We start from the raw sequence: 27655 nt of genomic DNA on the forward strand, positions 1-27655 counted from the left end.
TTTGTACATCAGAAATAAATACTTTAAACATTAAGTAGCATGTACAGCAGGAAGTAACTGTTGAGTATTTTCAATAACAATAGCGGAAGAAGACCATTGTTATTCAAATGATTCCTTGAATGTGATTTTATGTATAATTTCGTGGTATTGATATAAAAGTGAAAGTATTAAATACTTGATTAGAATAGAATTCAACCCTTAAAAATACTTAACACCCGGAGACCGGTTATCATTTTTAAGGGAGAATTTCAAAATATCTTCTGACAGAATCACTAATAGTAAACTTAAATCATAAATTACAACATATCTATCAATGGAAATTTTAAATTATTGATCAGTTTCTCTTTACAGAAATATATTCCCCTGTAGTTGTATAAATTAAAATAATGAAAATATTGGTATATTTGGTAGGTATCAGTCTCTTGAGTATTAAAAATACTTATTTTGTATACTAAACAGGTTTATTACCTATTTATTAACACAATAATAATGTATAGTTGGCCATGGCGTAAAAAAAAGTCGAACAACTTTTATTTTACTTTCTCCCATTTCACTTGATATTACTTTAATCATTCAAGCTGTTATATGAAAGATAGTGCACAAAATCACTTTTTAAACAGATATGTGTATGTCAGGTGTACTTTACGTGATGGTTAAACGTCCTTGAGGCAATACTAGTCATACATGATAGCGAAGATGAAGAAAAAAACCATCATGCATGGAGAATAGCCACCACAAATATTCGTGGTATTCATGAAAAAAAACAACCAACACCACAATGTTACCATGGTAATTTGTTTGTCTTTGAATATCATGAATACATAAATTCTCAGTTAAATTATGAATTATGCTGTGTGGTTTTCACTTGTTTTTTTTTGTGTGTTTTTTTGTAAAATGTTAATACATGTACACATTAAACAAATGCCAGGAGAACATCAATTACGGTAGCATGTATTATTCAAACAGTCACAGGAGAGAATTATTCTGGTCTGTTTTAGCATTTAGCAGCTGTTGAACTCACAGGGATACCAGTAATAATAATGATCCTCTAGTATAAAGTCAGGCAAGTAATTTTGGATCAAATTTAAATTCTATTAAAAAAACTCCAACTTCATTAAATGATAAGGTGCGATATTAATTTTATTTTTCTGGTAAACCTTTACAACACCAATAATCTCAAATGGACTTGACCATCTAAACCATTTATAACTTTTGAAAAATATGTACTGAATTAAAAGTGAACAATGCAGACCTAGATGAGATGGATTGATGTTAAACACATACCCAGTCACAAGTCAATGATATATAAATATACAATATAATTATATAGACATGTAATGAACAGAAATTGTGTAGATGTAAGCATGATGAAATGGGAGTTCATAGCCATAGATAAATATGAAATAAAAATTCTAAGTTTCTGTGATATGGGTATACTAGGGCGCGTTGGTTTAATGTTCCAGTACTGTTCACTTTCATGAAGTTACGGCAGTATATTCAATTACATGTAGCTGGTAAGGGAGCGTATGAAATGGGTAACTTGCATGGGGTTCAGTGAAACTGTGGTGGTACAAAAAACATGATATCCAAACTGTGATCCTGACACTATGGCGACAATACCACCAACCACCCACCTACTGAGGTCAGCTGAGCTCAGATTAGCTCTTCCTCTTAGTAATGTATAATGAAGCTTATAAAGATACATATTTTAGTTGTATAATGTCATACATATCATCCCTCAACATGGAGGTGTTAATGTTTCTATTTAGCAATATTGTCAAAACAGTCTCTAGTTGAAGAAACAATACACCATCAATATCTCTCACAATAAGTAATTAACAGGTTTTACCTGAAACATGAGCAACATCTAAAACAACCACCAAGGTGTTGATCAGAATTATCACATGCTCAAATTTCAATATACTAAAATATGAGGCCCTTAAAGGGAGAAATTTACATATTGCAAAAATATAATATAATATCTAAGTAGCATAGTCAATATAAGAATCATCATCAGTCTAATCATCTAACTACTACAATGGCCATGATAGCCCTTAATTGCTCCACCAAGGGGTCATAACTCATAATCCATTTGTGGAATATAAAGATGCCATTGAATACAAGCTATGATGATTGAGGTATATGCACATATCTGCAGACTACACTTCCTGGCCATAACTCTGGGACTCTAGAAATGGTGGGAGGTCTTTTGTGCATAGTTTAGTTGAAGTTAAATAAAAAAGAAATTAATAGCCAGCAGACATATAAAAATATCACTATTTAAGGGCCTCACTTTTGGAACTTGCTAGTTTTGGTCAAAATGTTTTATTTCACAAAAGTTAATATACAGATTGTTATACTGGCACTCACTGGTTTATTTATCAAAAGTTTATATAAAGACTGTTATACCATCATATGAAATTCAATGCCACTTGCAGGAAAACCAGTATAATATGTGACTTACTGGAACGCACATGTAAAATAAACATGTCATATACATATGCTAGTAACAAAATATATGTATATGTATGGTAATGACGTACAAGAATAAAAAACTTAATAAAGGTAATACTTATATATCAGAAAACTCCTACATGTGCACACCTTGAAAGACATATATATATAATTAAAGATCTAAATGCGTGTTTTTGATTTTTGGTTCACCCACAACATTTCATTAGCAACAGTTTCAGTTAATCAATCTTTTTTTGAGGGATAGCAGGTCTGAGACAAGTTTGTCATATACAGTTTAACTAAAATCTAATATACTGTTAACTTTAAAGGAACTCCACTAAGGTCAAAGCCATACATAGGTCCTTTTAATATTTTAATACAGAAATATCTTACAACTCTATAAATTACACAATTTAGAACAAATTTCAGAATACTCTAATTTGACTAAATTAACAAGTCTAAGAGCAACTTAAATTTGTGATTTACTACAAAATCTGAAAATTGTAAGCAATGTGTAAATTATTTTCTGTGTTAATTTCACAATATTTTACTTTTAAATACATTTTTAAATCTTCATGAAAATTAGCAAGAATCTGGAGGCATGCTGCTTTAAAACAAAATATCAAACTAAAGACCCTTAGTCTTTAATAGTCTATATACACATTTCCACTCTCTATAAAAATCAATTAAAAAACCCCATTAGATTATTAATGCCCGTGGTGTACCAGCTATCAAATACATTTATTAACATTAAAAATTTATATTCTTCACAAATTTACTATTTTAAATCATTCAACTCATTTGGGAAACCTTAAAAATCAGTTTTAACAATTTTATATGAAGTGAGTTCAGCATATGTACTGATTATAAAGTCATGCGAAGAAAACTGATATCAGCCGCCTGTATACATTCACAAACAGCATTAATTACAAACTATTTTCATTCATTCAATATCATGAAACCTTTGTTCAAATAAAAACATGGCATTAATCCAGGACATGATAAACCTGGGGGAATTTACCCTCTATGTCACCGGAAGTTCTAAATGTTGTACCATATCATATCTAATACAATATTACTGTGGTGTAAAAAGTACAAACAGCTCGATTACAAAATCATTTGTCATGTGGCTACATAATCTTTAGCCTCTTTTTGTAAAAGATAAATAAATAGATAAATAAATGCTTATGTACTGATATTAAGGTAGACATATTAATCTTATACTGGAGTCACTTGTGGTAGCTTATAGTTTATAAACCACACTGTCAACTAACAGTATTGGTGTCAAATGAGATGCCATGTTTGTGACTTCAACTGGGCTTGAACCCAATGGGCAGACACTTTAACCACTAGGGCACCGCTCTTTGTTGTATGAAACACTGCTTAAGCAGTCAAAATAGTACAAATATTTGAATTATAAGATATTATTGTTTCTTTTTTTTTAAAACCATAACCTGATGTCTCTGACTTTGTGCCAAATCAGACTTGTCCTTCTTTACATAAATGAGCTTATCAACTGTCCATTATATCTGTGATTTTAATACTTAAGCTACCAGCACACATTCTGGTCACACCAAACAAGATGTGCAAGCTCACCTTATTCTCTTAACTCCCGTCACTTTCAGGATTTTAAAGACTCAAAGGTAATGCTGTAAGGTCTTATTAATGACCAGAGGTAAAAAGTGGAATGAATGTTTGAAAAGGCTGACTGTATGGTCTGAAATTGAATGATTGCACCATTTACAGCCTTAGGTATGAATCACTGACCAAAAATGGTAACTTGTATAAATTAGCATGCTATATTGAAATAACTATAAAGCCTGACAAATTTCCTCCAGTATCGAAGATCGTGATTTTAATTCAATTTTATTCTCATGTATTTTTAAAACCTGATGCAATGTTCAAAAACGTAAAAGTTCAAAATGACAAACTGAGGTGTAATGTCTATTTATACCATGCTGATAAGAGGAGAAAATGTAGATTACACCAAAGTCAGAGTATTTATTAGATAAAGTACGATTTCGCAATTATGCAAATTAGAATGTCACCTGATCTGATAATGTTTGTGTAAAATTATACATCAAAATTTCATTCATAAAATACATCTCAAGCTATAATCTTTTGTCAGTTTGTCAACATTGTTTAAATTCCAACAAACATGACAATCGGTTCAGTTATCAAATAATTTAAGTACACTGGAGAATTTTTTTTTTCTTCAAAATTAACAGGTAGTTTTCCTATTGTAATCTGCTTAAAATAATAAGGCCACAAATACTGTAATACTTTTATTTCTTTTGTTAATACCTTTTTGTCCTAGATTTTAAATAATTTGATCAGCAAATAAAAGTTGTATATGTGCCAAATATCCACTTCTTAATCTTTTTATTTCAAATATTTCATTTGGAGGTTATGACACTACATAACTTTTAAGCATATTTAAAATCTTTGGTAAAGGGTAACAACAAAGGAATAAAGAAAAAAAAAGAAATACTAGCCAAAAAACACGTACTTTAATGGAATTGTCCTTGATCAAAACAGCCTAATCGAAGGGCAAACAGTACAAATAACAAAACACTCGAGCAGGTATATAGTAATGCGTAGGCGTTTTATGAATGAAAACAGAGACAGCGGGGAATCTAGAAACTGATTTTACAACTTTCACGCTAGATTGAGTTTCATGCAAATACGTAATGATTATCACGTGGGATTTTATTTTATAGTATTTTTCTCCGCCAAAATTATATAGAAAGGTATCTTATTTCATGAACAGGACAGATCTTTTTTAAATTATTTATTATACTCATCATTATCATAAATGATCATATTATGTCATAATATGATGAAATAGTAGCAAATAAAGAATGACCCAGGTTTAGTGCAGACAGGTTTAAAGAAAAACAGCTTCGAGACATGTGTAAATCAATGTGATTTTCCTCTTTTCTTTGAGTTTGGTGGGGGTGGATGGGGTTTGAGATTTCTCAAAATAAAAAAAAATTCACATATAAATGGAAAAACAGATAGATTTAAAAGTACAGGAGGGCCATGATTTCCGAAATCCAACAGTTAAAACATATTAGTACATGCTAAATACTTGCTCTAGGCACAGGAAGAGTTTTAAAAGTGTTTGTCCTTATGAGTCTATGTAAACTAAATGACTCCGGGCATGATTTATATAAATAACAAATGTTGATGTTATATGGCAAATACTTGTAGTTTTTCAATCAAGAAGACAAAATAAAATGTGTTTTAACTCTATAAAAACTATGTGACTCCATCAATAGGGCCTTATAGTGGTGAGTCAAATTCTGCAGAGGACCAAAGTTCAACTAAGTTGTGCTAACTAAGCCCTGGACATTGTTGTTTGCACAAATGAGACAATTTTTGGAGATTTTACTTTTTAAGTCTGTTGATGTAGACTGGGTAAAACTTTCATATAGGGACTCCCTGTAATGTTATGTCAAAATTTACCACAAGGTTTCTATAGGTAACGATGTACAACTGTGTGTGAGGCAACATTAATCACAAAAGCTCACCTCTCAGCACATTGTGCTTGTGTGTGACAAAAATATATTTGTTATGACATGCATAAAGTGTAGTAAAAGTTTTAATAAGTAGAAAAACATTTCAACTGAGAATTTTTAAAATAAAGTGTTATATAAAATAATACAAACAAAAAGTTTGAATCCCCGGACTAGTGATTTGATTACTGGTTTTGACACCCAGGAAACAGTCAACTGTCATGACTTAAAGTGCATTTAAAGGTGCCCAAAATGGGATTTGAAATTAATGGGGTAACAATAATAGCCAATACATTTGTGTAGTTAAAAGTAAACTTCAGTCAACCAATTAATTGTTTTTCATATACATTGTGTAATTTCTTTTGTAATGTTCACAATCGTTACATAAGAGGCCATTTAAAGTTTTTTAAGTCAAGTTGGCAAATTCTGCAACTTAAAAATGTTGGGTAACAAATCAGTTTTGTGGTTCTTTTTTATATGCACATTATCAAGTTAAAAGTAGAAAATTACATGTTATCACAAAGAAAACTGTTGTGATCAATTATCAACTGATGGTCATTGCTCAATCTATGTATGAACAGAAAACCAATGTTTTGTTTTTAAGTAAGATCAAGTACATTTATTTGTTATACATAGTAATCATAAGTATTTTTCCTTTTGCTGTTCGGTACTGGTATCGTAGGAGGAAACTGGTTCAAACTAGAAAGTTCAAAACCCACAATCTCTAGGATGAAAGGAAGACTAAACTACTAACTTTCATTTTTTGGAGTAAACAAGAGCTGTCACCCAAGTGACGAATGCCCCCAAAAAGGTTTCTTAAGCATGCAGGTAATATGATAAGAAAAGAGAATAAAAGTAACAAATTGCTGAATATTGTTCTTGATAGCATGAACCTTCAAAATATAAGTGTGACCTTGACCTTTGAAGAAGGGACGTGGTTCCTGGAAGCGACAAAATGTTGTTATGAGATAGACATTTGTGCCAAATTATTTCAAAATCCCTCAATGCATGACAAAGTTACAGTCTGGACATGATTGTTGTGTAAGTGGGGACACACAGACATGAGCCTTAGCGGCAACACATTGTCCTGATGTGGTAAACATTTGTGCCAAGTTATTTTAAAATCCTTCCATGCATGACAAAAGTACAGACTGGACATGAATGTGTATCTTCAAACTCTTCTCAAGAGAATGAGTACCTTGAAATTATAAGTGTGACCTTGACCTTGAAGGTAGGGACATGGGTCTTTGTCGCGACAAATCGTCTTGATGTGGAAGACATTTATGCCTAGTTATTTTAAATCCTCGATGCATGACAAAGTTTCAGCCGGGACACGAATGTGTGTACCTATCAACTCTAATTGTGATAAAGTGAACTTCAAAATGGTAGTGTGACCTTGACCTTTGAGGTAGGGACATGATTATTGAATGCGACACATCGTCTTGATGTTGTCGACATTAATGCCAAGTTATTTTAAAATCCTTCCATGCATGACAAAGTTACAGCCCGGACACGATTGTGTGTACCTATTAAATCTAATTGTGATGTGAATCTTCAAAATGTGAGTGTGACCTTGACCTTTGAGGTAGATACATAATTCTTGGACGCGACCACGGATTTAAATTACAGGGATCGGACACTCCTAGTAAACCTATATAAAACGTTAAAATATCTTGTCGCGCGTGTACCTGTACACTCGATATCGGGAAACCGATCAATAATTTTTAGTTTATCGGAGTTAAGCGTAAAATACCTGCGCTAAACTGATACCTTCTCTACAAAAAGTCTTGTTGTCGTTCTATTTATTATCCGATTTTGAAAATTAAAAGACACATTTTAAGAAAATAGATTCTTTATTGCAAATATCAATTTTTATTGAAAAAAATATATACTCTCTGTCCATACCGACGATTAAGAAATTGAAAACGACGAAAACCCGGAGTAATTTACCGTTAACTTTTCGGGGTGCGCAATTGATACTTACAGTACAAAAAGTCTTGCTGCTTTAACATTTATTATCCGATTTTGAAAATTAAAAGGAACATTTTGAGAAAATTGGTCCCTAATTGCAATCATTTATTTTTATCTTAAAAAATATATATGTTCTGTCCATACCGACGATTAAGAAATTAAATACGACGAAAACTCGGAGTAGTTAACCGTTAACTTTTCGGGGTGCGAAATTGATACCTACAGTCCAAAAAGTATTGTTGGCGTATCATTTATTATCCAATTTTGGAAATTTGTAGATTATATTTGAGAAAATTTATTTTTTATTACAAAGATAGGTGTCAATTAGATAATAATATATACATATATAATTAGCCCGTCTCCCTTCATACCGACGATTAAGACAAAGCCGTGTACAAACGGTTAAAATCTTTTTTTTTCAAATACAACATTAAACTTGATTTACGGATATTTAAAAAAATACCATTTCAGACTATACCACGGCTTCTATTATTTAATGAGCGAAGTTGAAGTTGCTTTTATTAAGGGATGTACGAGTAATAGTTGAATTTGTACTTTCCTGATGCGGTTATTTTCCGTAATATCGTAGAACAATTCAACTATACATGTATTGTTTTTTTGGTAAGCACGGGCGTTTACTTGACTTTTTTTCAATCATATTTTAAATACAAAAACAGGCCCTATTATTTCTTTTGGAAGTCGTTATAACATTTTTGGGATAATTGATATTGATACAGGCATTCACAGTTTGAGTCCGTATTGAGCGGTCGTTTTTTATCTGGTAAGTGTAAATTATTCATAAACACCTCATTAAAATTAACGTGCCTAAAACTTTTTAATTAAAGAATAAATTTCTTTGAAGTTTCTTGATTAAAGAAGGAACGTTAAAATTCAGGTAGTAAGTGTTAATTACAGTACTTAAGTATCAATGCTATTACCAGCACAATTTTGTGTTCTATATTTTACTATTGCATGGTACTTGTCTATGTTAAGATGGCTTAATATGCGTTCATTGAACGCCGCCTTTCCTTGTTGATCTTGTTTTTCATATTTTATTAAAATGAGGATTTTATCAATTTTTCTGACCCAGACCTAAATTTGCTTTTGGGGGATTTTACAGAAAGTGAGTACAATAATAGTGACAGCGATTTTGAATCATACAATATGAAACAGTAGATTTTTTGAAAACATTTATTTACATACTTGAACACATTTTTAATTTCTTTCAATTATATATGTAATTATTCATACAAATGTATGAATTTCAAGTCATTTGAAGATTTCATGTATGTGAAATTGTCATTTGTTATATGCCTTTTACAGTTCTCACGGAATTCACTAAATATCCTTAATGATTCATTTTCCACAAACTCATCAAGATCAGTATCTGGACAATATCTGTAAGGCTTGTCAAGAATAACAAAAAAACTCGTCAGCATGACATCCATCACTGTCAAAGCACTCAACTCTTTCTAGAGGTGTTTCATAACTTTCTGTAGTACCATCATTAACGAAGAATGTGTCACCAAGCGATTTTGATAAGAGGTCTTCCGCCAGAACATCTGCTGACAAATGTTGCTTATGTTCAGTTGCTTCCGTGGTTTCTCTCGCTTCATTCTTCTACCAATTTGTCCTTTTTTTCTTGTCATGATTGTATGTTGATATATCACCAAATGACTGTACCAGGATCAATAATCTGAAAATATATATAAAATACCCATAAAATTGAACACATACAAATCAAATATTGAGAAACATTGATGAAGTAAAATTAGTTTTTTCACTTTTAAAAAATTGTTTTTTCTGCAGTGAAACATATTTTCACTTGTGTCTTGCAGGAATATTTTCTTCTAAATTCAGCCGATATTTATTTGCTTTGCTGCAGCCCATTTATTTCAAGATTTTGAATCCAGCTTCTGAGTCAGACAATAACACAAATGAGTTTGTTTGACAACCCTGTTGACAACTGATTTTGCTGTCCCTGATTGTGTTTCAGATTTATATGCAAAATACATGTACAGCAACCAAAACATCACTCATGCAATCTGTAATATTTATATCCCAGCTCAAATTAATTTAATGCTGGTCATATACTTATCATTAAAATGAAAAATTCAAGACTTCACTCCTATTTCTTTAAGTAAATTTTGTCCAGGATTTCTACATGTATTTTGAGTGTTATTGAATCCTCCATGACCTTCAGGAAAAGGGTAAAACTTAAGTTATATGAACAGAATATTAACAATTAACTTAGATGTAATAAACCAAAAATAGACAAATTTCAAACTAAAATTACCAAGGAAGTTTGTAAGTAATTCCCTAATTTTTACTTCTGTTGCACTAATCACACAATGGTGATAATAATAAGAACGAATTTTTGAACAACAACAGTTTTCCCTTCTATGAAATGGGAAGCAAATTTCGAAGATTTTTTTTTTATTTATGCGGCCATCTTTGAACGAGGGGTGATTTAAATCTAATGTTGCGGTATTCTACAGCCATATTCTAAGAAAACCATTTATCTGACTGCACAAATCAATACTATGTTAGTATAAACATTACAATTTAAACATAAAATAAATTCCTGTTTCGTCATATTTGGGCAGCAAAATCAGCTTATTTTCGTTCGTGTTCACCGCCATCTTGAATAATTTTACCGTTACGATAAGCAAAATTACAATACTAAGTTTCACGGCAGTTTGATTGTTTTAGGAGCTAAATAAAATAAATACTTAATGTAAACATATTCAATAATACTTACTTGACAAATAGTGTGTACCAAAGTTGTATAAACAACGCAATCAACAGCAAAAACCGAGTTTTATTATCAAATGTTTACACATGACATCCTCGGTCTACGCCATTATTTCATCTTCTTCCGGTAAGAAGATATCGCGCATGCGCGCGGCCCGATTTAAAGCCCCATCGGAAGTGTCCGATCCTTGTCAATTAAAGTCCGTGGACGCGACACATCGTCTTGATATGGTAGACAATTAAGCCTAGTTATTTTAAAATCATTCAATGTATGACAAAGTTACAGTCCGGACACGAATGTGTGTACCTATTTTCTCTAATTGCGATAATGTGAAACTTCAAAATGATAGTGTGACCTTGACCTTTGAGGTAAAGACGTAATTCTTGGACGCGACACTTCATCTTGATGTGGTAGACATTTATGCCTAGTTATTTTAAAATCATTCAATGCATGACAAAGTTACAGTCCGGACACGATTGTATGTACCTATTTCCTCTTATTGCGATAATGTGAAACCTCAAAATGATAGTGTGACCTTGACCTTTGAGGTAAAGACATAATACACCCATAAACACTTTCAATATGATCTACGTAAATAACCGAGGTATATCGAGTGAAAAATATGAGTTGCTTCCCTTATCTTCGAGTAAAATCGGTACCGCTTATGCTAAAACAATACAAAATAAGCCGTTTTTAAACCGCTAGTTTGTTGTGATTAAAAGTCCGATTTTAAAATGTATTACACTGATAGAAAGCTTTGGATCTTAGCTTCATCACAGTATAAACTTCAACACATCTTTTGACACCAAAGTATTTAAATTAACTGTTAAACCTACCATATATCAGACCATTTTACATACCATTTATACAGTGAGATACGCAACTCGTTATCTTTACTCGAAATACTACTGATAAGAATAGCCTGTCGTCTGCTAGTTCTGAAAGTGTTTATCGGTGTATTCTTGAACAGGACCAGGGTTTTTTTTTACTAACAAATTGACACCGATAGTCGGCGTCTTCCCCTCGGTAAATAGCCAAGTTTTTCCCCCAAAAAAATTCTGTTTTCCTTTAAACTGGATCAGATTTAATAATTACATGGTTTAAAATATTATTTTTCTTCATTTTATGCAGGATAAACCATCAATTGTTGTCCAAAATAACCAAAAACATTGCAGGAAACTGCAAGTACTGTCTCAACATGGAGGCAGCCATTTTTTTTTCTTGGCTATATCCCGTACTGAACGGTACTATTTCTGGAAATCAGTTGCTATCAAATATTGTCATTTTCTTGGTTATTTTTTAGTAAAGTAATATATTTTGTACTTCTTATTATGAAATGGTTTATATGGAGCTAAAGTGTGTCACAAATACACACTATTATACCTATACTGTATTAACTTTCATATAAAAATAGAAGTATAAAAACCATTCACCACCATACATATTAAGAAAATATGTATACTGCAAAGAATATTTGCATGATGATAAAGTTTTTAAGGGGAAAAAGATATAGTTGTAACTCTCTCTACTATGTAGTTAAGTATATAGTATAAATACGTCATCATAAAGTTTCCCCAAATTGACTTTTTTCGTATATTTTTTCCCCTCCCTACCAGCGTCCAGCGTCTTCCCCTTTTCCTAAAAAAAACCCCTGAGGACACATCGTCTTAATGTGGTTAACATTTTTGCCTAGTTATTTTTAAATCATTCAATCCATGACAAAGTTACAGTCCGGACACAAATGTGTGTACCTATTTCCTCTTATTGCAATAATGTGAAAATGATAGTGTGACCTTGACCTTAGAGGTAGGGACGTGGTTCTTGGACACGACACATCCTCTAGATGTGGTTGACATTTGTGCCAAGTTATTTCAAAATCCCTCAATGTATGACAAAGTTCCAGTCCGGACACAAATTTTAAGTGGGGACGCACAGATGGAAGGACAGATGGTGTGATTATATTATGCCTCCCTTCTGGGGCATAAAAAATCTTACTAAAAACCAAATATCAATATGCTAGAGTGAGAGGTATTTCTTGCATATCAGACTGGCGTTTCCGTGAGTTTTACCCATGCCGGAAATTTCATCTGGCATGGGGTGTACCAGATGAATCGCGTGCTGTACAATAGCACGCTTAGGATAACGTCATTTTACCGTTATGAATGAAGTTGTAATTCATATGCTGTTTTAAGAAAGTAGTTACGGTTGTAATGATATAAATTTACATTGAAATTAAAGATAAAGAATTTTATAAATTTAATGGAATATTGTAGAATATGACAGATATTATTAATCAAGATTTTTCTGATGTTGTGGTGTTAGAATTATCTCCACTTAAACCATTTTGCTGAGTAATGGTCTACCTTATACCAAACTGAAATATGAAGGTAAGTTGGCCTTTATTTGTGGTCATATAGCTAAAACATTACTAGTACATAGCACAGGAATACCAATTAAGTAATTGATTGATAGTATAATTATGTCCCACAATTCTATAAACAAGACAGAGCAAAATCAACAAATCAAATGCACATTTGACAACAGTTAGTCAAAGACATTTTCTATAGTCAAATTATTTTGGCAGAGTGGCTTTGGTAAGCAAGAATATAATTAATTGGTAATGGTCTGTGGTCTGAAATGCTTTCACTATTCAAATAAGCCTGTGTGTAAATCATACATCAAAGAAAATGTTCTGTAACAGATGTCAATAAATGGCTGTAAAAAAATGTTTCCTTACATGTAAAAATATGTTGTTTGTGCCCACATGTTGAGTCTTTATTGACAGATGTCCTACCAACAGCTCTGTTGTGTATATACACCTTCTCCTGTGTTATTTTTAGGGACATGCAGCATTTGGTTTAGTTCATAAAAAAAATATAATAACTAATCGCTGAAATTAGACTTCAGGTGCATATAAATATATCAGATATAAGCTGGAACTTGTGGTGGCATAGGCATAAACGTGACATTCATACCTATTTTTTTAATTTGCATTATTTCTCGTTTTTTGTTGTTGTTTTTTTCGTTTATCTTGTTCCAGAACTGTGAGATACAAACTCAGATTCTATTTCATTTTTAAAGTCTATTTTTAGCTCTTGTGACCTACTTATGCACCAAACTAGAACTATTTATGTAACTTTTCTAGATGGCCTTCTAAGAATTATTCCTGTGAAGTTTGGTCAAAATCCATCTTGGGGTTGAGTAAAGAAATTGTGGAAGACACATTGCCCATCTGAGCACAGTAACACTCAGCTAGTGTTCCATAACTGATTAACAGCAGTAATAAGACGGACTAAACGGTGTTCCATAACTGATTGACGGCAGTATAAGACGGACTAAACGGTGTTCCGTAACTGATTGATGGCAGTATAAGACGGACTAAACGGTGTTCCATAACTGATTGACGGTAGTATAAAACGGACAAAACGGTGTTCCATAACTGATTGACAATGTATAATACGAGCTAAACGGTGTTTCCATAACTGATTGACAATGTATAAGATGGACTAAACGGTGTTCCATAACTGATTGAAGGCAGTATAAGACGGACTAAATGGTGTTCCATAACTTATTGACGGCAGTATATGACGGACTAAACGGTGTTCCATAACTGATTGACAATGTATAAGAGGAGCTAAACGGTGTTCCATAACTGATTGACAATGTATAAGATGGACAAAATGGTGTTCCATAACTGATTGATGGCAGTATAAGACAGACTAAACGGTGTTCCATAACTGATTGAAGGCAGTATAAGACGGACTAAACGGTGTTCCATAACTGATTGACGGCAGTATAAGACGGACTAAACGGTGTTCCATAACTGATTGACAATGTATAAGACGAGCTAAACGGTGTTCCATAACTGATTAACAATGTATAAGATGGACAAAACGGTGTTCCATAACTGATTGACGGCAGTATAAGACAGACTAAACGGTGTTCCATAACTGATTGAAGGCAGTATAAGACGGACTAAACGGTCTTCCATAACTGATTGACAGCAGTATTAGACAGACTAAACGGTGTTCCATAACTGATTGACAATGTATAAGACAAGCTAAACGGTGTTCCATAACTGATTGACAATGTATAAGATGGACAAAACGGTGTTCCATAACTGATTGACGGCAGTATAAGACAGACTAAACGGTGTTCCATAACTGATTGACGGCAGTATAAGACGGACTAAACAGTGTTCCATAACTGATTGACGGCAGTGTAAGACGGACTAAACGGTGTTCCATAACTGATTGATGGCAGTATAAGACGGACTAAACGGTGTTCCATAACTGATTGACAATGTATAAGATGGACTAAACGTGTTCCATAACTGATTGACGGCAGTATAAGACGGACTAAACACTGTTCCATAACTGATTGACGGCAGTATTAGACGAACTAAACGGTGTTCCATAACTGATTGACGGCAGTATAAGACGGACTAAACGGTGTTCCATAACTGATTGACGGCAGTATAAGACGGCCTAAATGGTGTTCCATAACTGATTGACAATGTCATAAGATGGACTAAACGGTTGTTCCATAACTGATTGAACGACAGTATAAGACGGACTAAACGGTGTTCCATAACTGATTGACGGCAGTATTAGACGGACTAAACGGTGTTCCATAACTGATTGACAATGTATAAGATGGGTTAAACAGTGTTCCATAAATGATTGACGGCAGTATAAGATGGGTTAAACGGTGTTCCATAACTGATTGACAATGTATAAGACGGACTAAACGGTGTTCCATAACTGATTGACAATGTATAAGATGGGTTAAACAGTGTTCCATAAATGATTGACGGCAGTATAAGATGGGTTAAACGGTGTTCCATAACTGATTGACGCCAGTATAACTGTACCACTGCAACTTCAAATATTTTGTAATTAAGTTTGTCCTATCAAGATTAAAGTAAAGGGTAACAACAAAGGAATAAAGAAAAAAAAAGAAATACTAGCCAAAAAACACGTACTTTAATGGAATTGTCCTTGATCAAAACAGCCTAATCGAAGGGCAAACAGTACAAATAACAAAACACTCGAGCAGGTATATAGTAATGCGTAGGCGTTTTATGAATGAAAACAGAGACAGCGGGGAATCTAGAAACTGATTTTACAACTTTCACGCTAGATTGAGTTTCATGCAAATACGTAATGATTATCACGTGGGATTTTATTTTATAGTATTTTTCTCCGCCAAAATTATATAGAAAGGTATCTTATTTCATGAACAGGACAGATCTTTTTTAAATTATTTATTATACGCATCATTATCATAAATGATCATATTATGTCATAATATGATGAAATAGTAGCAAATAAAGAATGACCCAGGTTTAGTGCAGACAGGTTTAAAGAAAAACAGCTTCGAGACATGTGTAAATCAATGTGATTTTCCTCTTTTCTTTGATTTTGGTGGGGGTGGATGGGGTTTGAGATTTCTCAAAAAAAAAAAATCAAACAAAAAATCACATATAAATTGGAAAACAGATAGATTTAAAAGTACAAGAGGGCCATGATTTCCCGAAATCCAACAGTTAAAACATATTAAATACTTGCTCTAGGCTAAGTATTTTCACACAGGAAGAGTTTTAAAAGTGTTTGTCCTTATGAGTGTATGTAAACTAAATGACTCCGGGCATGATTTATATAAATGACAAATGTTGATGTTATATGGCAAATTATTGTAGTTTTTCAATCAAGAAGACAAATAAAATGTGTTTTAACTCTATAAAAACTATGTGACTCCATCAATAGGGCCTTAGTGGTGAGTCAAATTCTGTAGAGGACCAAAGTTCAACTAAGTTGTGCTAACTAAGCCCTGGACATTGTTGTTTGCACAAATGAGACAATTTTTGGAGATTTTACTTTTTAAGTCTGTTGATGTAGACTGAGTTTAACTTTCATAGAGGGACTCCCTGTAATGTTTTGTCAAAATTTACCACAAGGTTTCTATAGGTAACGATGTACAACTGTGTGTGAGGCAACATTAATCACAAAAGCTCACCTCTCAGCACATTGTGCTTGTGTGTAACAAAAATATATTTGTTATGACATGACATAAAGTGTAGTAAAAGTTTTAATAAGTAGAAAAACATTTCAACTGAGAATTTTTAAAATAAAGTGTTAAATAAAATTATATAAACAAAAAGTTTGAATCCCTGGACTAGTGGTTTGGTTACTGGTTTTGACACCAAGGAAACAGTCAACTGTCATGCCTTAAAGTGCATGTAAAGGTGCCCAAAAAGGGATTTGAAATTAATGGGGTAACAATAACAGCCAACACATTTGTGTAGTTAAAAGTACACAAGTAAACTTCAGTCAACCAATTAATTGTTTTTCATATAATTTCTTTTGTAATGTTCACAATCATTACATAAGAGGCCATTTTTTTCAACATAGGCTTGCAGTCAAGCTGAGCAAATTCTGCAACTTATAAATGATGGCTAACAAATCAGTTTTGTGGTTCTTTTTTATATGCACATTATCAAGTTAAAAGTAGGAAATTACATGTTATCACAAAGAAAACTGTTGTGATCAATTATCAATTGATGGCCATTGCTCAATCTATGTATGAACAGAAAACCATTGTTTTGTTTTTAAGTAAGATCAAGTACATTTATTTGTTATACTCAGTAATCATAAGTATTTTTCCTTTTGCTGTTTGGTACTGGTATCGTAGGAGGAAACTGGTTCAAACTAGAAAGTTCAAAACCCACAATCTCTAGGATGAAAGGAAGACTAAACTACTAACTTTCATTTTTTGGAGTAAACAAGAGCTGTCACCCAAGTGACTAATGCCCCCGAAAAGGTTTCTTAAGTATGCAGGTAATATGATAAGGAAAGAGAATAAAAGTAACAAATTGCTGAATATTGTTCTTGATAGCATGAACCTTCAAAATATAAGTGTGACCTTGACTTTTGAAGAAGGGACGTGGTTCCTGGACGTTACAAAATGTTGTTATGAGATAGACATTTGTGCCAAATTATTTCAAAATCCCTCAATGCATGACAAAGTTACAGTCTGGACATGATTGTTGTGTAAGTGGGGACACACGAACAGACTGACATAAGCCTTAGCGGCAACACATTGTCTTCATGTGGTAGACATTTTTGCCAAGTTATTTTAAAATCCTTCCATGCATGACAAAGTTACAGTCTGGACATGAATGTGTATCTTCAAACTCTTCTCAAGAGAATGAGTACCTTGAAATTATAAGTGTGACCTTGACCTTGAAGGTAGGGACATGGGTCTTTGTCGCGACACATCGTCTTGATGTGGTAGACATTTATGCCTAGTTATTTTAAATCCTTCGATGCATGACAAAGTTACAGCTTTCAAAATGATAGTGTGACCTTGACCTTTGAGGTAAAGACGGAATTCTTGGACCTGACACTTCATCTTGATGTGGTAGACATTTATGCCTAGTTATTTTAAAATCATTCAATGCATGACAAATAGTCAATACATTTGTGTAGTTAAAAGTAAACAAGTAAACTTCAGTCAACCAATTAATTGTTTTTCATATAATTTCTTTTGTAATGTTCACAATTGTTACATAAAGAGGCCATTTAAAGTTTTTTAAGTCAAGTTGGCAAATTCTGCAACTTAAAAATGTTGGGTAACAAATCAGTTTTTGTGGTTCTTTTTTATATGTACATTATCAAGTTAATGTGGTAAACAATTAAGCCAAGTTATTTTAAAATCATTCAATGTATGACAAAGTTACAGTCCGGACACAAATGTGTGTACCTATTTTCTCTAATTGCGATAATGTGAAACTTCAAAATGATAGTGTGACCTTGACCTTTGAGGTTAAGACTTAATTCTTGAACAGGACACATCGTCTTAACCTTTTCCCTCATATAGGCATGTTTTGACGGCTTTTCACCAACCCTTTTTGAGGCCTCCACAGTGTAAAAATGCCCTATTTAGACCCAAAACACAATTTTGTTAAAAAAGTGACAACTTTTTCAGCGCGGCCCCCCATCAAAATGATACATTAGGGGGTTGCCAGAACGGGGACATGCCCCCTTCTGTTTGGGGGGTTTGAATGGGGCGGTAGTCCCCCTCATTGCCAAGACATTTTGGACATGTGACAGGCTAAAAATGGCCTCAGGTCGATCTTAAGGTGACCAACGTTAATGTTACCAACGTTGAAAAGCCTTTTACTCTATCTCATTGCATTGAGAAGTTTCAGCACTTCGAAATCAGTTTTGATGAAAAAAAAAACAATACAAAATAGTGATTTTTCGCAATTTTGAGACGTCCCCTGTTGCCATGGTAACAGGAAATTTAAGATTGAACATGTTGTTACAGAGGTTATGGTTTTCATTTTACGCCTTTTCAACAGTATTTCAGTCATATAGGCGGGTAGTTTCCTAACCATCGTTCCTGGAGAGTTACACCAGTACTAGACAACCTTCCTCCGCGCTACACTACCAAAGCATCTCCCGGGGATCGAACCCACGCCAGAGAGGTACCTGGATTAGAAGTCATCGACTCTAACCCCTCGACCACGGAGGCGGTTATGGTTTAGTCAACATATGTGCCAAGTTTCATCAGTATCGAAGCATTTTTCATAGTTTTATAGCAGTTGGAACTTGTAACAGGAGGCGTTTCAATGAAAACGGCCATTTTTCACAATGGGGTAAAAGGTTAATGTGGTTAACATTTATACCTAGTTATTTTTAAATCATTCAATGCATGACAAAGTTACAGTTCGGACACAAATGTGTGTACCTATTTACTCTAATTGCAATAATGTGAAAATGATAGTGTGACCTTGACCTTAGAGGTAGGGACGTGGTTCTTGGACGCACACATCCTCTTGATATGGTTGACATTTGTGCCAAGTTATTTCAAAACCCTCAATGTATGACAAAGTTCCAGTCCAGACACAAATTTTAAGTGGGGATGCACAGACAGACGGACAGACGATGTGATTATATTATGCCTCCCTTCTTGGGCATAAAAAATCTTACTAAAAACCAAATATCAATATACTAGAGTGAGAGGTATATCAAGATTTTTCTGATGTTGTGGTGTTAGAATTATCTCCACTTCAACCATTTTGCTGAGTAATGGTCTACCTTATGAGGAGTAGGCAGACCAAACTTAAACATGAAGGTAGGTTGGCCTTTATTTGTGGTCATATAGCTAAAACATTACTAGTACATAGCACAGGAATACCAATTAAGTAATTGATTGATAGTATAATTATGTCCCACAATTCTATTAACAAGCCAGAGCTTAAGCAAAATCAACAAATCAAATGCACATTTGACAACAGTTAGTCAAAGACATTTTCTATAATCAAATTATTTTGGCACAGTGGCTTTGGTAAGCAAGAATATAATTAATAGGTAATGGTCTGTGGACAGAAATGCTTTCACTATTCAAATAAGCCTGCGTGTAAATCATACATCAAAGAAAATGTTCTGTAACAGATGGCAATAAATGGCTGTAAAAAAATGTTTCCTTACATGTAAAAATATGTTGTTTGTGCCCACATGTTGAGTCTTTATTGACAGATGTCCTACCAACAGCTCTGTTGTGTATATACACCTTCTCCTGTGTTATTTTTAGGGGTATGCAGCATTTGGTTTAGTTCATAAAAAAAATATAATAACTAATTGCTGGAATAAGACTTCAGGTGCATATAAATATATCAGATAAAAGCAGGAACTTGTGGTGGCATAGGCATAAACGTGACATTCATACCTATTTTTTTTAATTTGCATTATTTCTCGTTTTTTTTTTGGTAAAAAAATGTTTTCTTTTGTTTATCTTGTTCCAGAACTGTGAGATACAAACTCAGATTCTATTTCATTTTTAAAGTCTATTTTTAGCTCTTGTGACCTACTTATGCACCAAACTGGAACTATTTATGTAACTTTTCTAGATGGCCTTCTAAGAATTATTCCTGTGAAGTTTGGTCAAAATCCATCTTGGGGTTGAGTAAAGAAATTGTGGAAGACATATTGCCCATCTGAGCACAGTAACACTCAGCTAGTGTTCCATAACTGATTGACGACAGTATAAGAATGACTAAACAGTGTTCCATAACTGATTGACGGCAGTATAAGACGGGCTTAACGGTGTTCCATAACTGATTGACAGCAGTATAAGACGGACTAAACAGTGTTCCATAACTGATTGACGGCAATATAAGACGGGCTTAACGGTGTTCCATAACTGATTGACAATGTATAAGACCGGCTAAACGGTGTTCCATAACTGATTGACAGCAGTATAAGACGGACTAAACAGTGTTCCATAACTGATTGACGGCAGTATAAGACGGGCTTAACGGTGTTCCATAACTGATTGACAATGTATAAGACAGACTAAACGGTGTTCCATAACTGATTGACGGCAGTATAAGACGGGCATAACGGTGTTCCATAACTGATTAACATCTATATTAGACAGACTAAACAGTGTTCCATAACTGATTGACAGCAGTATAAGACGGACTAAACAGTGTTCCATAACTGATTGACAGCAGTATAAGACTGACTAAACGGTGTTCCATAACTGATTGATGGCAGTATAAGACGGACTAAACGGTGTTCCATAACTGATTGACAGCAGTATAAGACGGACTAAACGGTGTTCCATAACTGATTGACGGCAGTATAAGAGGGGCTTAACGGTGTTCCATAACTGATTGACAGCAGTATAAGACGGACTAAACGGTGTTGAACCATAACTGATTGACAATGTATAAGACGGACTAAACGGTGTTCCATAACTGATTGACAGCAGTATAAGACGGACTAAACAGTGTTCCATAACTGATTGACAGCAGTATAAGACGGACTAAACGGTGTTCCATAACTGATTGACAATGTACAAGACGGACTTAACGGTGTTCCATTACTGATTGACGGCAGTATTAGACGGTTAAACAGTGTTCCATAACCAATTGACGCCAGTATTACTGTACCACTGCAATGAAGACTAAACACTACAAGAGATGCATGGCTTCTATTGAACTTCAAATATTTTGTAATTAAGTTTGTCCTATCAAGATAATGGCAGGTTTTTGGAGGTTATTTTGTTCAGAAATTGGTAACGCTGTGATAGAACTGGTTATTTCTAGAGACTATGACATAAGGAAGTTATTTCTATCACAATCAATAAATACCACAGACAGAAAAAACATGGTCTGTTTGGTTGGTAACATATTATTTTGAAATAATGTAACATGATAACGACAAGTATGATGCAAACTTCTCAACAAAATGTCATGTACAGAGTTTATTATTTCTGTATATAGGTAAATGCTGTGTTTGTTTGACAGACAGCATGTTATTTTTTCATGATGGGAATGTCTTGATGTACACAATAATGATTTAAGAACTGAAGGAAAATTTGTCCTCTGTATAACATACAATCTTAATATTACAGACTTGCTTCGCTTTGACTTTGGAACAATATCCTTCGCTTAATATGCCCATTTTTATATTTAAATGCGAAAACTTAACCGCCAACACAATGTAGAGTCTGGACAGAACTGACATTCAATTTGGTAGAGTTCTAGATTATTCAGGTAACTCTTTTGGTAATTTATCACGTTGAAAATTCTTATAGGAATGTTTATTATATAATCAGCTAAATGTTACTTGACATTTCATTATTATTTTAATTTCGTAACAATAAGGTTTACAGAAAATATTTTTATACCATATACTGTACTGGGATCCTACATGTTTACCGGACAATCAGTTTACCGGACAAAATCTATTCCTGCCAAATAAGGCTTTATTTTTTGCTTTGATTCAAAAATCATACAGTCTGATTCGTACATACACTTTCTATTTCAAAGTAAATAACGACAAAACCACTCTCAGGCAAATATTGTTGATTTAGTTCTTTATTTACTAACATACCCTTGTGTTTACTAGTAATTCCATGACCTGGTCATGTGGGGGAATTATCTGCTCTGCGCATTCCCGCATATTGAGGCCCTTAATGGGTTATTTGAGATAGGTTTCACTTTTAATTCTTCTCACCGTTACCTCAGGAGACAATAGTAACATATTTCAATGATAAAAAGTAATTTTAAATTTCGTTCAAACAATATCTCGTTGTTGTCTTTTACAAAGAAATGCAAATTAAAAAACATATAAGGAAACGGGTAAAGCCCATGGGAGGAAACTCTACATGAAATGTACAAAAAATAGACTTTATGGTTTTTGCAACATGCTACATGATGACCAAAAGGAAACTGTATGAGAAAGTACAGAAATTCCATTTGGATATCAAAATGTGTCATACGTTTAAGGATCATGAAGAATCAATACGTAAATTGAGTTAATAGTGTTAATTTCAATTACACCCCTATATTAGCCTCTTCGTAACAAGCAGGGCTGCCGTGACTATTTAAGTGACATTCTGGGTTTTTCAAGTATCTAAACATTGCCATTCAATAGTCGTAGTTTCCTTGCTTAATTTCAATTTAAGACTTCAAAAAATTTTGAAACACAATGTCCGGTAAATTGAGTTGTCTACACGATTTTTTCCCTCTTTTAATGCCCTATTTTAAAGACACATTTTAACGGTCAAATGTTTAATTTTATGTTTGCTAAAGGAATGTTAACGTATATTAAGAACCCCCAATTATTTGGGTAAAATTTCATTCTTTTTTATTTTTTTAAATAAAAGTTACAGCGAAAAAACATCATATTTTGTCCGGTAATATGTAGGATCCCAGTATGTGTATTTAAATTCGCGGAAGCAAATTTTCGCGGAAAGGTCCATTTTGGTGGTATATACAAATATTCGCGCTATTTTGAATTCGCGGAGGTGACTGCTGAAAATCAAAATTACTCTTACACGATTAGGCAATGGTTTTCGCAAGCAGCCTTCTTTCATTTTACATACTTTTTACTGTTATCATTGTGGGACTTCACAGTTATTTTCAACACCTGGTGTCAAACAATACGCTACTGTACAGAACAAAGACATTAACAGTCTTCGCCTTAATTTTTTATCAGCACTAGCCCAGTTGGGCTAGCAGCTTACAAATTTCACTAGCCCGAACACATTTTAACTAGCCCGAACCAAAATGGTTTTTTTTGCATACATAAAAATTACATTTTGTACAAAAATAAATCTTTCTATATGCTTTATATATACCATTTAACATTATTAAAATATCAACAAATCAACTTTTCTTCCTTTCATTATTTAAATAAGAACAGTTTAAACTACATAAGAAAAGAAGATATTTTGATATTTCTGTGGCATTGTCCACAGACACTGAAAAAAATTGTTTAAAAACTGAAAATACTCTTCTCCTTGTTAACTGTAACCATGTCGGCTGATACATGCATTGACAACATATTTATATTCCTTTTCGTATTACTTTTATCATATTTTTTTTGGTGTGTTCCTTTATGGCTTAGTGCCTTCAAAATACAAGAGAAAAGACATATTGTGAAGCATGAGATGACGCCTAATAAATGTCTAACAATCAATAATATTTCATAAGCGTTTTAAGTTCAATAAAGCTGCAAATAATTTTTAGGGCCAAGGTGGTTTACCCATCAAAATCTAGAGTAAAATAAACATTCTGGGGTAAAATTTATAAAAAGAATTTGCATTGTTTTGTTATCAAATGTCATTGCCTTCTAAAAAATTCCTTTCTTTACATAAATCAGACTGACTTATAATAAAATATTGATTCAATGTGAAATAACACAAAACTTGCTCTGTTAAGGCAGGCTTCCCTAGACTAGGGTGTGCTTAAAGGGTAATGACAATACACATTTTTTTTTGTTGCTGACATGTTGTTGTTTGAATGTGTCACATTCTTTTATAATCAGCTACATGGTCAGCATGAGGCTTTATTCATACTCTATTTCTACAGACTACATTTTAGTGCCGTCCTAAATTGGTTTTGATTATTTATAATTGAAATTAGAATTAATGAAAAATAAATATAATAGAAAAAAAACTTTTATACACAAAGAATTAGTCTTTGAGGAAATTGTCCGTAACTGTAAATTTGGTATGAAAATATTGAGTACAAAACTGCAGATGGCAAGGGAGAAATATGTTTTCCAATAACTAAAGTGGCAGAAAGTACAACATTTTTCTTTATTTTGTAGCAAAAACAATTAAAACATTATAATATATGTCTAAACAAATTGAATATTAGGTTAAGTCCTACGATGATTACACCAAATTTAACTTTATCAATAATTTCATTTCAGAAACTCCCAAGAGTTACCTTCCCTTTGTACTCGATGTCACTTCCTGTTACTTTCCTTTTCAACTTACAGCAGTGTTGACAATAGTACTTTTAGTTTTCCATCCAATTCAGCAGAAATATATTGTATTTTCATAAAGCCAAAACATTGCTATCTGGAGCTCTGAATATTTCCAACATTTTCTTAATTTGGATATGAAAAAAGCCCTCGACCAGACGGGCTACCAGCTTGGAATTTTCACTCGACCACCCGCAAATTTACTCGACTCGGTCGTCGGTCGAGTGGGTTAAGTCGAAGACTGCATTAAATTTGTCTAGCGGACAGATTATGGCAAACAAAAGAATGTCCGTTAACGTGCTTGATTTTTCAGTTTTAAACAGCACTGAATGAGACCATAATCTTTTCACCGATTTTGTTAAAATGTTGACTGAGTAATTGTGTTTTGTTTTCCATGTTTTCATCAGTTATAATCATTAATGTTTGTGTTATTTGTATTGTTTTTTTTAGAAAAACAAAATATAATTTGATCAGATGTCAAGACGTTTATGACATAGACTATGAAATAAATAGCGTGATGGAATGGTATTGTTCAAACATGTAAATACTTATACAAGAATCTGATAATCATATCAGTCAAACAATAATACACTAGCAAACTGATTTATATACAGAACTGAATGTCACATGTACAGTTTATACAACAGTAAAATCACTCTTTGAAAGCGCCACGGATACCAGACTTATAGCAGCCGTGAACACACTGATATACATTGTTACATAGATGTGCGAAAATATGACTATTAAGAAATTATTGGTGTAGGAATATTCGCGCTAAATATGAATTCGCGGATCAAATGTCACCGCGAAGATCGCGAAAATTTGAAGCCCGCAAATATTTCTACACATACAGTAATAGTAAAACAACTCTTGACTATATTCTGAGCCTGACAGTAGGAAAAGGGGCATAACTGTGTATAAATGTAACTCAAGAGTTATGAAACTTGTGCCAATCATGTTAAAAAATTACAGAGATCAAGAGTGTGAAGTTTCAACCCATTTCCTTCTGTGGTGAGTACAAAAACTCTCCCTATTCTTGAATAGTAGAGCTTAAAATGCATTCCTTCTTCACTATATTACTGCAGTAAGCCAATCTTTAGATAATACAATTTTCAAAATGACATCTGCAGGCAAATTTAAAAGCATAGAGACCATCTTAGCAGAGCTACTTACTATCTTACTATCATACCACAAAAATTTAGTGTTGTACAACTGCAAAAAAAATTCTACAAAACATCCATTTACAAGCTGATTGCTGATTTTTTTAGTTCATTTTTTTTTAAATACTGCTGTTTATGCTATTTTATTTCTTTCCCTCAAGTACTTCTTCCATTTTGCTTTATCAATGTTTAGTATATTAGAAATAGTATGCAGTACTTCAGTCCTCAAAGCATTTACAGAGACTTCCCAATGAACAGACTTCAGCCTTCAGTGTTAGTCTGTTTAATGTTTACAGTTGAGTTCACACTAAAGGTTACACAAAGTGCACTAGGAGTGCACTAGATGTGCACTTCAAAGTGCACTAGTAGTGCACTACTAGTGCACTTCATAAGTGCACTTTGTAGTGCACCAGACCTATTATATGTATTAAGCAGTTACCTTTTATTTCAATGATCGAATAGCAATTTGACTTTTACAAAAAGATAGATAAATATAGATATCTGTATAATAGTAAATTTGAAGTTGTGAATATTTGATTTTGTAAAATATGGCGTAAAATATTAGAACAATAATTGTTCAAAGTCATTAATTTTACTGATTTTGTACTTTAAAACTTAATTGTTAGAATAAGTAAATATAAATAATTATAACTTCAATGTTAATAAGTGCATAAATAAACAAAATTAATTGATATTTAATATGATTCTATTTTATTATAATCTGGTAATGAAATATGAAACATTGAAATGCTAATTAAATAAAATTCAGTCAGTTTTCTTTTTTGTTTGTTGTTTTTTTGTTGTTTTTTTTTTGGGGGGGGGGGGCAAATTATACAAATTAGTTATTTTTTATCTTAACTTATTTATATGGTTGTTTTAGTTAAAGGTTTTGATTTTAATCATTAATAGCCTTTAATACATTAAAGAATACATATTTTTAAAATTGGCCTAAATTTTGTCAATTTTATCTTATTACCTTCTCAAACTGTGATTTACCTATATATGGATATTAACAAAAAGATTAGAAAATCTTTCAATTCCATGTTCTGAGACAACATCAATCTTTTTTCTTTTTTTCATGCATTGTAACATAATTATGCAATATGATTATTTTTATGAGTTCATTATAAAATGCTAAAATATTTCAGTTTTCTTTTTGTACTACTTGTAATGAAATTTATTTGCACCAACATCCAGAGAATACAGAATTTACATTGCATCTGCCTTTTGCTATTTACCCTGAGGGGCTCTCTTATCAGCAGGGTACTATAGTAAAACGAGTGAAACACCAATACACAGCATGACTTTTGACACTTTAATCTTACTGTAACTGTCTTCTGCTCATGTATGATATTTTATTGAAAAAAAAAAACAAAAACAGATCTGCATTAAAGTGAAAAGGAGGTTGCAAAAATTTTATAATCATGTATTTAAATATTTTCTTTGAAATATATTATCTTCTAAATGTGTTAAAACTGACAAGGCAAATTTGTCAAATGCATTTTT

General features: G+C 33.0%; 1 protein-coding gene and 1 long non-coding RNA gene across 2 annotated transcripts in view; both read right to left on the bottom strand.

Moving 5' to 3' along the window:
• LOC132735703 (ubiquitin carboxyl-terminal hydrolase-like) overlaps positions 1-27655 on the bottom strand; it is a 55893-nt gene that overhangs the window by 8329 nt on the left and 19909 nt on the right. The window lies entirely within an intron of this gene.
• LOC132735704 (uncharacterized) lies at positions 9119-10896 on the bottom strand. The gene is made up of 2 exons (XR_009626489.1): positions 10705-10896; positions 9119-9639 (listed from the first exon to the last, which is right to left on the bottom strand). It is a non-coding gene; the product is annotated as an uncharacterized LOC132735704 (long non-coding RNA).

This window comes from Ruditapes philippinarum, unplaced genomic scaffold, assembly GCF_026571515.1.
Source record: "Ruditapes philippinarum isolate M1 unplaced genomic scaffold, ASM2657151v2 ctg2234_1_1_1_1, whole genome shotgun sequence".
Lineage (NCBI taxonomy): Eukaryota > Metazoa > Mollusca > Bivalvia > Venerida > Veneridae > Ruditapes > Ruditapes philippinarum.